A 15,640-nucleotide genomic window follows, 5' to 3' on the forward strand; every position below is an offset into this window, starting at 1 on the left:
TGGCCTTCCCCCTCATCCTTACCCATAAACACTCGACTGTATCATCATCACAATCGTTGAGCTCTAGACAATTGAAATACTCCCTAACATACAGAGCCACCCCACCTCCTCTCCTTCCTCGCCTGTCCCTTCTGAAGAGTTTATAGCCATCCATTGCAGCACTCCAATCATGAGAGTCACCCCACCATGTTTCTGTGATGGCGACTAAGTCATATCTATCCCGCTGCACAATGGCTTCCAGCTCCTCCTGTTTGCCGCCCATGCTGCGTGAATTGGTGTAGATGCACTTGAGCTGGGCTATCAATTTCGCCCCTGGCATTGGCATGCCACCCCTAGGCTCATCTCTAGTGAGCCTGGTTTTATCCCCTTCCCCCTTCGAACCTAGTTTAAAGCCCTCTCAATGAGCCCTGCCAATTTACATATCTAGGGGTAAGGCACACCATTATGTGTACTCGTTGTATGGATACAGTAATCTAAACCCAAGATATTTTAACATACTGGAAATATTTTTCAGAATTGTTTCAGTACCTAAGAAACAAGACTCCCCAGTCAATGAATTAGTAAACAGTCCTCAGAAACCTGGATTGAAAATCTAACTAACCAAAAGAGTCACGCTAACACTTAATCTTTCAAAGTTAGTAAGTGTAATTACATGCAACTCGAAGAATATGAAGAAATGCATTGTGTCTCCTCTTAGGCTTTTCAGCAAGAACTCTTTTCCATCACTAGTAGAGTATTAGTTACAGAGGTGCATCAGAAAAATCAGAAGCAGTGCTTTTTATCAGGGTATATACATTTTACAAAGTATTGATATCTCCACTTTACAGGGGAAAGCAACCAGAAACAGTAACAGCAGGCAGGCAAATAGTGACACAGGAATGAGTTCCTTCTATAGTAAAAATTAAAATACGATACCAGCCAGAGATTTCTCTTCTGAGTATAACATCTTACCAGCTCTGAGTTATACATTTTTGAATATATACAGGAAGATCTCAGGTTCAGAAAAACTAGCTTCGGCTTATCGTTATGTTTATTAGTTCTTGGAATGAAATTAGGAAACAGTAAATATAATATCTTGTAGCTCACCTGCCTAGTCTCATGAGAATCAAGAGAATTTTCTAATTACATAATTAGGACTGCACTAGCAAAAACTTTGCTTAACAGGAACACATCTGGCCAGTTCTGTGGCATTTTTAAGGGTTAAATATATCACAGTAAATTGCATTAAGAACAGAATCTTTTGTATTTATATTTCATCACATCAGTGTTTCAGATTTGAACAAAGAGCTTTAGGGGTCATGACCTGTTTCTGATATTCATTAAGAAGTAATGCTTTCATAATATCAAATTATATTTTTAGTCCTTAAGCTTTCACTTCTTTATAAAAATTTCAATCAAGGAAAAGTCAATAGACTTCATTAAACTTCAGAAGTTGATAAATTTTAGTGAACCACTATCACAGATTCACGATCTTGGTTTAAACGGTTTCCTCTATTAAGAGCTAATGGTATAACCAAATTAGAAGGTTACATCCATTGAGATTAAAGATTTGTTAAAATGTTGTAGTATGAAGAAACTGAGGAATGACAGCTTTGTTCTTCCAACAACTGTTAATTTTAAGTGACAGAAACTTATTTTAGATTACTGCTTTCCTCAGTAAAATGTAACATACCAGATTGCTGCAAAAAACCCTGGCCTTTTTCTGCCAAGCAATACAAACAAATAATCAAAGCAAGAGTAATTGTTTAAAAAGTATTTGCAAGATGCTTACATGTGTTCTTTAATTTTTATTATTTATTGAATTTTAATATATAGCTTAAGATGAAATAATGCAAGGATAAATTCATATGAAGTTATGTTCTAGAAAATGCAAAGGGATGTAAAGGACCATACAAACTGGGTATTATAAACAGGGAAAGAAGCAAACAAAAAGCAGAACACGGGAGCAGATGGCCAGCATGAAATTCTGGAGAGGACTTTTGGTTTTCATTTTTTTACAAACCAATCTGTCTGAGAACATGTCTAATCCACAGGCTGCCAGTAAGTGGTGGATTGTGTTCAAACTTTGGCTGTAGAAGAAGAAATAATTTTTCAAAAAGGTTTATTTTGTAACCTCCGCAATGGAAGGAACATCTGTGTGCGATAGAAAAGATTATTTTAAAACCATCATGTGATCTATCCATCTGAATTAGATTATCCTTTCCCTATAATAAAGATTAACTTGCAATTATATGTTATGTCAAATTAATACAAATTAAAGTGCGAACATTAAAAAGAGACCAACACAGGTGGAACGTACACATTACTGACCAAAAAAGACAAATATTGACTAATAGTCAATACCACACAAATTAACAAGTCATTGCCACGTTAATGTGACAAAATTCATCCCTGATCACTGTCATCAGTACATTTGTTTGCATTTATAAATGGAATCATATGTTTACATAAATAACATCATATCAGTTCTGTGATGATATGTCACAAGCAAATGTATGTTAACAGCTCTCTTAGCTGTAGGTAATGGGCAAAAAAAAAAAGAAAACAAAAAGAGAAAAAAAAAAAATCTGTCTCAGAAATTCCCACAACTAAAACTACAAAGAGACCTTGATGTCCTGCTGCCTTGTGAAACTCATCAGAGTTTAGACTCTTCATGCAACTCACAGAGAGTTAGTCCTCTAAAACGCCCACATACAGAAAGATGAGCAAGTTAGCTATGACTTAGAGCTCTGAGCAAAATCAATAGTGTCGGGTACCTGCAAAAATTGCTTATGACCAATAATACAAATTAAGGATTAGGTGACAGTTGAGCAGTGTTAGGCAGAGCTCATCAATGCCTAAATATTGGATGCAAACATCTTAGTCACACTGGGAATATATTTGGATTAATTAATGAGAACAGGTATCACTGGAATGAGAAATTCAGAGGTTTTCAGAAGCGCCTACAGCCTTGGGGATACTTTCTTTGAAAAAAATGTGTTCTCAGATTTTTTTTTTTATCTTATTAGAGGGTATATTGCAAAGAGGACTGACATGGCCACATAATACAATAAATAGCAATGAGCTGAGCAGTATGTTGAACAGGGAATTCCAAAATGCATAGTTGCATTAGAGCAGTATGGCATCAAAAAAGAATGAGCTTTACATCTCCACAAAGCTAATTAGCCTAAGCAGAAAGCAAGCATGATATGGCTGTATTGCTTCAGTCACAGAACCACACACATTATGATTGTCTCTGTCCTCTTCTAAGCACTGTAAAAATCCCCTTAAACAGCCTTGAAAAATCCCACCTTATAATGCAGTTTTTTTTTTAAAATGAAAGAAGAAAGATCTGAATATATCTATCTTTTTAGTACAATTAGTATGAGTACTAGCAATCATAATTACAATACAATTTGTCAAATCTCAGGTCTTTGTGTTGGAACTTAGGAGACTGAATGGATTTGCTTTCATCGTATAGATCTGCATAGATGGAAAATTGAGAAAAGATAAACACAGTTCACAAGTACAGGTATGGTCCAAGGGACAGGGTAATGATTGTCATCTAATAGTGGATGTTACAAAATTTCTCAGACATTAGGAAAAAAGATACAATGCATCATTATTTCTTTCCTTGAAAGGTGATCTGAAATCGTAAATGCTTTTAACCTTTGACTGAGAAATTTAATATAAATCTGAGTGTTTAGAACTGAAAATTGAATCTTTTTTATACATATGTCTAGGTAACTTTTATCTGACAAATAAATTCTTGGACAGATGTAGGAATTTTTCCAAATAGATGCATCCTGAGATTCCAGGTGCACTCACAGACAAAAACCTTGATCAACGCCATCTCTAGAACAACAAAAAGTCTTTGGGAAGAGGAAGAAGGCTCAGGGAATTTGGGGGAAAAAAAGAGAAAGAGTGAAAAAATGAGAGAGAGAGGAGGGGTGTCTTTCTGACAGTATTAGCATCAGTAGTCTGTGTAGCTTTTCTTTCACTTTCTCTGTCATTTGTAAACAGTTATTATCTTTTTAAGAATTCTTATTGTTTTGAATTTCTATTTTACTTTAACCAGCCATGAATTGTGTGGTTTTAATTAATAGAATAACTAGGTATTCCTTGGCCATGACTGTGGAGTATCAATAAATCAGGGCACTGAGAAACCCAACATGATCTGACTACTCCCTCATACCTTTCAAGGTCACCGAAACGTAAATACACTGGGCCTTTGTTTCCACACCCCCGGGACAGATGTGACTAGCACCACTGGAATCAGGGTGGTGGCAGGGAAGCACTGCCAGCCACAGAAGGGGATCTGGAACAGGTGAGGAACCAGGGAATGAACGAGGGCAGAACACCCAACTCCAATCCTGTCAAAGGACAGCAACTACAATGTTGTTAAAGACCCAAGGCCAGGCTGATGCTCTCCCTGCCAATACTCACAGGATTGGTGTTGGTGCAAGTGTATACAAAGAATTGGCTCATGACACACCTTTGCAGACTCTTTGTAGAACCACTTATGGTGATAGGACTCTTTCTAATGCATTGTTTATTAATTAATTTATATATATATATTTAAGCACAAACATGTTCAATTCTCCTCAAAGGGTACAATAAAAATTCCGCAAGGATACTCACATCAACTACTTGCTTCTATAGATGCAATCCTATCACACTGCACCATTTGCAAATCTAAGTAGAAATAGCTTTAGACCTTCAGAGGTTAAGTAAGTCCAACTAATTGGTCAGTTCTACCCAGTCAGCCATGAATAGGACCAAAAATCATACAATGGATGTGGTTACAAAGGAAAGAATCAATTCAACACCAAGACTGAGAGACTTGAGGGGGTAAACAACTACAGTCTCATTAAGCAGCAGGAACAAGCTCCAGCCCAGCTGGGGTCTTTGAATCAAACCAGTTAAAGTTTGAAATTAGGAGGAAAAAAAACCAAAAATGCAAAAAAACCCATACAAAAACTACAGATAGAAAGCTAGTCCCTTGCAAATCAGGACATGTGGCACAAAACTGAGAATAAAAGGCAGGATAAGCAACAACAGGAGGTAAGCTAAGAGAGACCTGAATTAGAGCCAGTACAGATGAAGAACTAGCCTAAAACATGAGTGGGACTAGGATCCAGAATGCCAAGTCTGTGTGAAAGAGGGAAGAAAAAAACAGTAGTTACCTTTGGACCTTTTTTTTTCATTTGTGATTGCAATGGCAGAACTGTGGAAAGGCTGTTAGATGTGAAGAAACCTATAATCAAAGAGAAGGAATGAAGAACTGAAAGCAGAGAACAGTCAGAATTCTCACTCTTTAAATGTGAATTGACTTTTGGGGATTGTCATGAAAAAATGGAGGCAGTCTTCGAAGCACAACAGTGTAAAAATAATGAATCAGATAGTAGACTACTTGATACCAGAAAACAGAGCAAAACAGGGGGGAGGTAATATATGAATCACTCATTCAAAACTTGTCAATATCCAGGCTGATGGATTACCCCATATATCAATCCTGGGTTACTGTGATAATAAGTCTCCATTTTACTCAATATTTTATTTCATAACAATGAGAGACCACTTTTATTATTCTAGGCATCCTAATGCACACAGTTAGTGCTCTGTTGATGAATCTGCATTAAACCTTTTTTAAAACACTTCTTTCCAAAATACTTCTTCTCGTAATTTAAGCATGTCTTCCATTTTCTCTTTGGAGTATTGGATTTAGCCATTTTAAAACAAGTTTGAATAAACTTCACTTCCCAATAGATGCAGGTCATAATGTGAGAGAAACCTGGTTTTATTTATCCCTAAAAACCTCACAACATCTACAACTTTCTGTTTGTACTCAATGGGTTTTGTGTTGGGAAAGTTTATCAACTGTATGTGTAAGTGCATGGGCTAGAAATGTATATATGCAGCTGTAAGTTTAAAAACTCATATCTACTCAAGTGAAAACCAAAATATAAAACAAGACAAAACTTCTGCCTTTGCTTTCCTGCCTAACACAAAAAGGCCAAATTCTTTTCAGCTTCTTTGTAAAGTCTTGGACTTGACAGGAAAAAAACCCTGAAATGCATGTTTTGGTCTTAGTATCAGCTTGTATAAATGAGCACTATTATGTAAACTTTAATGGAGAGACTCTGTCACATGCCACTTGAAGATGTGTCCTGCTACAGTAATTTCAAGCATTTGTCAGGCTGTCAAAAACAGCGGTGATTACAGCCCTGATGCTTTGTCTTCTTGTATCATGTCACTGAGAACTGCAGAAGGGAAAAGCACGTTACTCAGCTTGCTCCAGCACCACCAATTCTCTTTGTCTCCCTGCGTCTGATCTCAGAGTTCAAAAGTCAGAAGGAAACTATGCTGCTGTGACAGCTTTATGTTTAGAAATAGGAGTAAAAACGTGCCCTCTTCTCTCATAAATCCAGAGCTGATTATAACAACACTTGCAGAAGAGAACCAATGTGATCATGTTGTTTAAGTGCCAAATTTGTTGAAAAGAGGAACCGATGTTAGAAATTGAATATGGTTTAATATTTTCAAAGGCCTGAACATGAACATCTCCCATGCATTTGTGAATAATAATGTTTTTCTCACTGCAGTATTCCACATCTGATTAAAAAAAAAAAAAAAGAAAAAAAAGAAAAAGAAAAAAGTAAAGATGGAAATGGAGAAAGCAAGAAATGGGTCCAGAGGGTGATTCCCCAGAGGATATCCAACGCTCTGGTTTTGGTGTTCTGGTTTCAGTGTTCCGGTTTCCTGTGAAGAAGGGAGGGCAGACACTTGAGAAATTCAGTAATCTATAAATGAATGTGGCAGAGTCAGGAAAGACTACAGAGATGTAGTTCCTGCTCCCAGGATTGTGCGGTGTACCTATTAAAGAAGAATTTTATTTTAAAAAATGAATTTTTTATATATATATATATATGAATGATTGTTCAAAACAGTCTAGCAAGGACTTAAGATGCATAAGCAGAGGGGCTAGTTATGTTTTAAGACTTGTAATGGTTCAATTACACAGCTTATCAGAAGCCCAGGTCTGGCATGTTGTCTGCAACCTTGGACAGAAACTGTTGGGGGGGGCTACAAGGCTTATCTGGGGATTAGGAGTCCTATTAGAAAAGGCTTCAAGTGCTGAATATGCTCACTTCTCTTTTTTTCAAGGATGAAAGACGACTGGATTACAGTGTGTAAATGTTTAAAAGGGTCACACATGAAGACCCTGAGAAAAGCCTGTTCTGATTCCAGGGGATTATTAAAGCAAGAAGTCATTCCTCTGAAGCTAGTAAACAATCCTTCAGAATCAGCAGTATACTAGATTGATATGTATGTGGATTTCAAGAAAATCTAGAGTGGGTTGCAAGAAAAGCTACAATTATAATTATTGTAATGAGTTTGTAAGGAAATGTAAACATCATAGCTGAAGTTTTAAAATTTATTGTTAGCTGATGAACATCAGGGTAAAACCTAATGAATAGATTATGTTGCTTATATTTTCCTCAGTGCTCTGAACATCTTACATCTGCCCTGAAACTTTTAATAATAGCTGACAAAATATTGAATAAGACTGACTATGGCCTGAGCTGGGCAGCAGACACAGGTATGACAACTCCTTTCAGAAATCCAAAGTAGTGAAAGAAACTCTTCTTCACAATAGTAACATGATTCTGCACCTCATTGTAAGATCAAAGAGGTGGATAAATATGTTTACAAATATGTGTTGTTGACCTCAGAACAGTTTTTTGCACTACTAGAATTATGAATGTCTATCTCTTTTGTGTCTATATTTTCAGTAACAAAGTTACACTGTCTGATTTATATTTGTGAAAAAAAATAACAAAAATTTAGAGATTATAGTGACTACCATGCATTTTGGGTTTTTCCTTGGAAAATTTGTCCAGATGCTTGTGAAAAAAATTAATATTTGTTTAGAATTTTCTAAGGTTGGCTATCAGCCCACCTAATCCACTGAAGCCCTAGGTATATCCACAGCAAATTTTCAGGTCAATCAGGCAGTGCTGGAATTACTAGGAGTAGATGACAGTTGCTGTAGACCTGCAGAGTCAGCCTGGCACTCCTGGGAGACATTTTACTCTTCATCTGATGATCAACAGATTAATGCATGTGTTCTTCCCACAGGCTAAAAGCATAACTGCAAAGAAATGTGTATTGAAACTGGTCACTTGAAAAGCACCTACTACAGAAGTGTCCTTTACTCTTGAATGTTCTTCAAAAAGTGTAATTTCACTGAAACCATCAGTGAAAACAGGTATCACAAAAATGTAAGAAAACCAAGCTCCTTTTTGCTCATTTTTTCTCTTGATGTAATGTAGTAATAATAACAAAATGTAACAAAAAACATATTCAATCTTTTCTTATTTTGTTTGCAAAACTTTGTTGTTCAGAGTGCATTGATGACATAAATAAATATCATTTCAGCACCCTATAGAAATCAAATTTACCAAGGGTAAATCATGCCAGACTAACTTGATCACATTCTACAACAAAATAACATCTTCTGTCAATGGGGGGAGCAGTGGATGATGTTTACCTGGACTTCAGCAAAGCATTTGATACTGTTTCTCATAGCTTTCTACTGGACAAACTGGCAAGATACAGACTGGATGGGTGGTCTGCAAGATGGATAGGGAATTGGCTAACAGGCTGCACTCAGAGGGTGGTGATCAAGGGTTTTTACTCAGGCTGGCAGCCCATCACAAGTTGGGTCCCCCAGAGAATGATGCTGGGTCCCACACTGTTCAATGTCTTCATAAATTACCTGGATGATGGGATTGAAAGCATCCTCACCAAGTTTGCTGATGACACCAAACTCGCCAGTCAGTGAGGTGAACCTGTCAGAAGGGAGAGCCATCTTACAGAGACAGCCGGACAGGCTGGAATAGTGGGCAAGCAAGAACAGTATGAAGTTTAACAAAGACAAGTGCAGTCTTGCACATGGGATGGACTAACCAAAGAGCCCAGTACAGGCTAGGATCTATGTGGCTGGGGGGCAGCCTTGCTGAAAGGGACCTGGGGGTCCTGGTGGACAACAACAAGCTGAACACGAGTCAGCAGTGCACCACTGCAGCAACAAGGGCAAATTGGATCCGAGGTTGCATCTACAGGGGGATTACTAGCAGAGATAGAGATGTGATCATTCCGTTCTACTCAGCACTGGTCAGGCAGCACCTGTAGTACTATGTCCAGTTCCAGTCCCCACAATTCAAGAAAGATGTGGACAGACTGGAGAGGGTCCAAAGGAGGACCACAAAGATGATCAAAGGGCTGGAGAACCTGCCCTATGAGGAAAGGTTCACAGTATTCCAGTACTTAAAGGGCGGCTACAAAGAGGATGGAGGCTCTCTCTTCACAAGGAGCCTTATGGAGAAAACAAGGGGCAACAGGTGCAACTTGCACTGGGAGAGGTTTCATATCAACATAAGAAAGAATTTTTTTACAGTAAGAACAATCATTCACTGGAACAACCTCCCCAGGGATGTGGTAGAGTCCCTGTCATTAGAGGTTTTCAAGACACGACTGGACAGGGTGCTAGATAATCTCACCTAGGCACCCTTTCCCAGCAAAAGTTGGAGCAGATCTTTTGAGGTCTCTTCCAAACCGGGCTATTCTATGATTTTATGATAATTTTAGGTAATTCTTAGCTAATGTTACCTATATTTTGTAGTGTTCTAATACATGTGCATGTGCGTCAATTATGAGTAGGTCTCTACTGGATGTTATAAAAGTACAACCAAAAGAACCCTTAGAGTCTTATTATTGATTCCGGTAGGTATATTTAGTTGAATATTTCTTATATTCTATGCTGTTAGACTTCTATACTCAGTTCAGTAAGGGAAAGGTTTCCTCTAGCACTCTACCACTATTTTCTGAAGTAATTTAAGGATAGGTTTGCAACTGGTTGTTTTAACACAAATATATTTGAAGTGGCACAACAGACATGTCAGGGTTACAAATAAAAACAATAATTAAAAAATATTTTAGTTTAAGATACTATATTGTAGACTGAATGGAAAAATGTGCACTAAAAATAACGCTAAGAATATAGTTGTCAACAGTTAACTTGCACTGCATTTTTAAATATGATCTATAATGTTTTACATTCATTGTGACATACGTAATCATAGAATCATAGAATCATTTAGGTTGGAAAAGACCTTTAAGATCATCAAGTCTAACTGTTAACCTAGCACTGCCAGGTCCACCACTAAGCCATGTCCCTAAGCACCACATCTACACATCTTTTAAATACCTCCAGGGATGGGGACTCAACCACTTCCCTGGGCAGCCTGGTCCAATGCTTGGCAACCCTTTCAGTGAAGACATTTTTCCTAATATCCAATCTAAACCTCCCCTGGCGCAACTTGAGGCCATTTCCTCTCGTCCTATCGCTTGTTACTTGGGAGAAGAGACCGACACCCACCTCGCTACAACCTCCTCTCAGGTAGTGATAACATACACATCACCAAAAAACTGCAGCATCTTCCTTTCGTGTTCTGAATGTTTCTTACAATTACAAAAATTGTTTTCAGAATGACTTTAATATTCACATTGGAATGGAGCATCTGCCATAGTAGATGGAGAATATGACATCAAGTTCAGCTGGTATAATAAACCTTTAGAATCCTTGTAGTTTAGAGAAATAATGCATAATTCCTTTTGGCTATACTAAAATTAAAGCTGTGTAATACATTCAAGACAGAATATTGCTGATCACAGCTAACCATTTGCTGGGAATAAAAAACTAGCCATCATACCACTTAATAATTATCCTCATACAGAGGATAGAAATATATATCCTGAATTCTTCATTTAGGCTAGAAACAACAGCAAATAATAACTTTCTCTGTAAACATTGATGAGATTGACCTGAACCATGATTTTAAAAAACACTGAAATGTCCAGAAAAAAAGATAATTCAAAACTACAATTATAAAAGGAATTTGTTAGACTAAACTTTATATAACATTTTTAAGTTATGTTACTTCCACAAAATCATTTTAACTTATCCAACACATTGTCTTTATATATATAAAAGATAAATAATTTTTAATGTATTACAATATATTAATTTCAGTTCAAATGAGATATTGTGTTTGGTACAAAGTTATTATTTTTTATGTTTTCAATTTTCCAATGAAAAATCCATTATTCAGTCAGCTGTGCTTATAAGACAGGAATTCAACAGGTAACTAAAGAGTGTTCGATGATACTAAGATTGCATTTTTTGTTAAGGCCTCTTGAATGTTTAATAACAGTAAGATTAAATTTCTTGGTAAGGTATTTTGTGCTGATGAGCTCAGGCAGAGATCTACCCTTTTCAGCCAGAAGACATTTCAGTTCCATTAAAAGACTTCATCCAGTCTGATTCAGGGAGGGATTATTTTTCAAATAACTCTCTTATCGGTTTTGCCAGTGATATCTTTTTAATGAAAAACTCCAAATTGGAAATGATCAACCCAGGAATTTTTTGTTAGGTCTTTGTTGTTTTCAATGTAAGTTTTAATTTATCCTGAGAATTTTTGCATGAAAGGGAAAAAGAAATAAACCCCAAATTCTTATTTTTTTTCTGTAGTAAGATAGGTAGTTTTTACAAAAGGTTCAGCCAAACCTCACTATTGCCTCCCTATTTCTGTGTTCATTCTAGTGATGCCATGGATCTCCCTGAGGTTCATATTCTACCCACCTCACATTGCTGAATCCATTTGATCACAAGAAAAAAAGCCAATGTAGCATAGCCTCTTGGTATTCAGCTTTAGCATGTATTAGAGCATGTAGAATTCTTTTATGACTGCCTTAAAGCCAGTGTTTGTCTGTTTGTTAGAAAGATCAAGGCCTCTCAGAGCTGTTCCTTTTCTGATTGCTGCTGACCAATACTGCAGTTTTACATTTTCAATCTTTCAGTTAGAAGGCTGTAGCAGTCTACGCAGCTGCCTGTCAAGGACTTTCTTCCAAAATCTTTAAAGAGGATCAGGCAAGGCGAGGAGTAGTTACAGATGAGAACTTTATATAAAAATAATATATAGATATATAAATATATACACACAAATGAGTGCACAGATATACACATTTGTATTTATATGCATACATATATATATATATGCATGTGTGCATACACACACACACACACACAAAGCTTATTTGACATAGTGATTTTAATTCTTGCGCTGACCAAAAAGATCACAGGCATGTGGAAGATGGTTTCCCTCACTGAAAGTAATTTTGAAAGTAATCATCCTAGTTCATAAAAAGTCCATGGTGCTTCCAAATCACTTCATTAACAATCGTAATGTATTGGCTCGGCTCAGCCAATCAGTGTCCAGAAATATGATATCTTCAATTTTCCTAAAGCTTAAAAAGAGTAATATTAATTACTTTCTTTTGTGAAATCTTTGATTAGAATCCCAGATATGCTGGTGGTAATGCAGTATTTTTGGTGAAAGCATTGCTGGAGCCATTTTTAGATTTAGCTGATTTTATAAGTTTCATTTGAACCTACTGAGACTGGAAGTGTATTTAAATAGCCTGGTTAATATAATTTTTTATTTTTCAAACAGAAAAACAAAACTAATGCTTCTACACCTTCATCTTTTTTGCTTTAATGAAAATACCACTGGATAGACTGTACCCTCTTAAGGTTTCTCTCTAGGAAAATAATGCCTTTATAGTCCCAAACTGCAGTAGCTGCCTATAGTACAAGGTCCAGAGCTTCATGCTTTCCTTCACAAAGAACTTATGTTTTTCTGTTCTTTATGTGAGCTCAAAACAATTCCAGATTTCAGTCATAAATAACCTTATTACATGCAAACAAGGACAACTATCAAGAAAGTTTGGGTTTTTTTCCTGTCTTGAGATTCTTTCATTTACTGTTAGTATGGTACAACACCAGTAATATAGTCACACACCGACTTTGCTTTCCTCTGAATTAAAAAGGTCTCAGTGTTGTAACATTTCCCCGTTCCATTTCCAATGTAATGACATTACAGAGATGTTAAATGTGAAAGCTCCACTGCTCTTGGTACTGATGCTCTATGTTCAACAAACTAAACACACTATAATTTAATCTCAATAAGGTCTACCTATGCGAATGTGGGAATGTTACTCTTTGTTATGGAAATATTAAATTTATTATACATAATTAATTTTAGGAATTATTTAGTGCACAGACTTTGGGAGTGTGCAAAAAAATCATTTTTAATATTATTTTTAAAGTAACTTAAAATGCATTATGTAAACACACATAACAAAGCTCTCACTGACATACGGAAAAATCAATATAAATACAGTAACAATGTAGATGCATGTAATATATAAAGGTTTAATTAGTTTATTAATTTAATTATAAAACCTTTAATTCATTAGTCAGTATGCTGTGGGAATGTATTTTATATGTTCAGCAAATATAGAAGATAAACAATCCCCAACTTCTGCAATTCAGTTCTCTAGAAGACAATGAAAGAAAAGAGGAAAAACGATGAATAGGTATATCCAAGATGAATCTGTCACATTTGATGTACAAGTTACTACAGTGGGTTCATTTCTTCTCTCAGAATTTAAGAGCAGATCCCTCTTTAGGAATATTCACAAAATGAACAAGCATTCACCCCTGATAAAATCCAAAATTTCTATGACAAACAAGGAATCTTTGGTGAGGACAGCCTCATAGGTTTTTTTTTTTTCTGACAGATGGGAACACAAGTAGCAAAGTACAATAATGTGACACCATTGTTTGGAATCTTCAGTTTTGCATGGCCTCCAACTGAAATGAAGAAAGCACAATTACTTAGCAGCCTGCCTGTTTCAGTTTCATACTACTGTTTGTAAACAAAGCATCAGTGTTGAGATCTTCAAAAGCCCTTACCATCTTCAAGGTCAGTTTTAAACCTAGACTCCTGAAATTCAAAGCAGTATTGTGTAATTGTTCTGAACTGAATCTATGTACTGACAAATTGCATAAACTTTATGCTGCAGCACTAGAACTGGTATTTGCCTATCTTCTCTAATAACCATTTTCATTGTGTTAGAAAAACAGCAAGTTTTTCACTACTATTGTATGCAAGCATGTTCTACATCAGCTTCAGCCCTGTATTCTGTACAGTTTTTAGACTTAGTCTTTGCCATCCATTTTAATTTACAGGCACTTTTCAAAACCTCCTGCTTTCAGAGCAGGCTTATTCCATTTCTACTTACTATATTCTTGAAACTGTATGTGTGATACCTTAAGTTCTTCAATGTTAGATTTCATTTGCCATGTGTGAATCCAATTATACAGTTAAGTCTTATCTACCTGAGCTCCTTTTGATGCATGCAGTCTTCATTAACTACTTGTTCAAAGTTCCAAATCATCAGAAAATTCAACAAGTTGTTAACTGGGTTTTCCGCCAAGAAATTTATACATAACTAGAGGGTTTGAGCTCTCAGTTTCTATTATGTGTTTGGTATATTCTTTCCATCTATGTACCACTCCCTGTTTTGATTGTAGGTAGTGAGCAGTGTAACTTCCCATTGATACCAAAAAGGTCTTTATATGAAATTTTTAAAATCAGCTTTTTATCCCTTGACCTCTTTCACTCTGACTGCCAAAGCAAAACAAAATATGTTCCTAATATTTACCAAAGGATTAAGAAAATCCCAGCAAATGCCCTCATCTGAGCTACCATTGTCATCATTTCTTATCTCTTTCAAAAAGGTAAAGAGGTTAGTTAGGCAATATGTTCCTTTTCTATATTCATTTGGGAAATCTTCTGTTATCTCATTACTGCACAGGTGTTCTTTTATGCTATTGCTCTATATACTCTATTAGTTTGCTCACTCTAGAGAAAAAATGCCCTAGTTTAAAAAATTGGTGGAGGTTAACATGTTTGAAAAATTAAATGAAAAGTGTAAGATCTAGTAAATAAATTAGTTTCTGTAAAACCCTCAGTCAGTTTGTCCCTGGCTTGCAATGATACGATCCTTTTCTTTTTTTTTTTTTTTTTTTTGTCCCCTCTAAGAAGCTAGCAGGAGAACTAATCAAATGGTGAGTAAGAGAAAGTTATAGCCACTGAAGTCAAATGGCCCACACTGGACTAAAAGCTACTTTTAGGCACTCATACTGTTTCCAAACTCTGACTTGTACTCCCTAGTGTATAAAATAGAGAGGATGATCTGTGGGCCAAATTCTGAATCTGCTTCCACTCTTTTAAAGCCTGTGTGATTCTACTGATCTAAACCTACAGACTTAAGCTTCAGTTTACAGTTATTGAGAACTGAAACAGGAAGGAGACAGAATCTTCACTGTGAAAATTGCTCACAACTTCCACTGTAAAGACTCACTCTTAATAGAAATTTCTATACTGAGGAGTTTGACTGTGCAGTTCAGAGGTCTTCTTAAATGAAGGCCACTTGTGCAAGGACCACATGAAGAATTTAAAGGTAAAGCAGTAACTACAATACATGTCATTTTGATTACAAAAATAGCATGTGAAAAGGAGAGACTCACTTAAAAAAAAATAGAGAAAAAACTTTAATACACTACAGAAAGTGAATTGAACCTGTGATTACTTTCCCATATTGGTGAACAAATACGTGATTAAACCATTACTGTCATATGAGTTGAATAATCCCTGAGAAGCTGGTTCAGCCATCCCTGAATCTCTCT

The sequence above is a fragment of the Pygoscelis adeliae genome, unplaced genomic scaffold, assembly GCF_000699105.1.
Source record: "Pygoscelis adeliae isolate BGI_AS28 unplaced genomic scaffold, ASM69910v1 Scaffold101, whole genome shotgun sequence".
In the NCBI taxonomy this organism is placed as follows: domain Eukaryota; kingdom Metazoa; phylum Chordata; class Aves; order Sphenisciformes; family Spheniscidae; genus Pygoscelis; species Pygoscelis adeliae.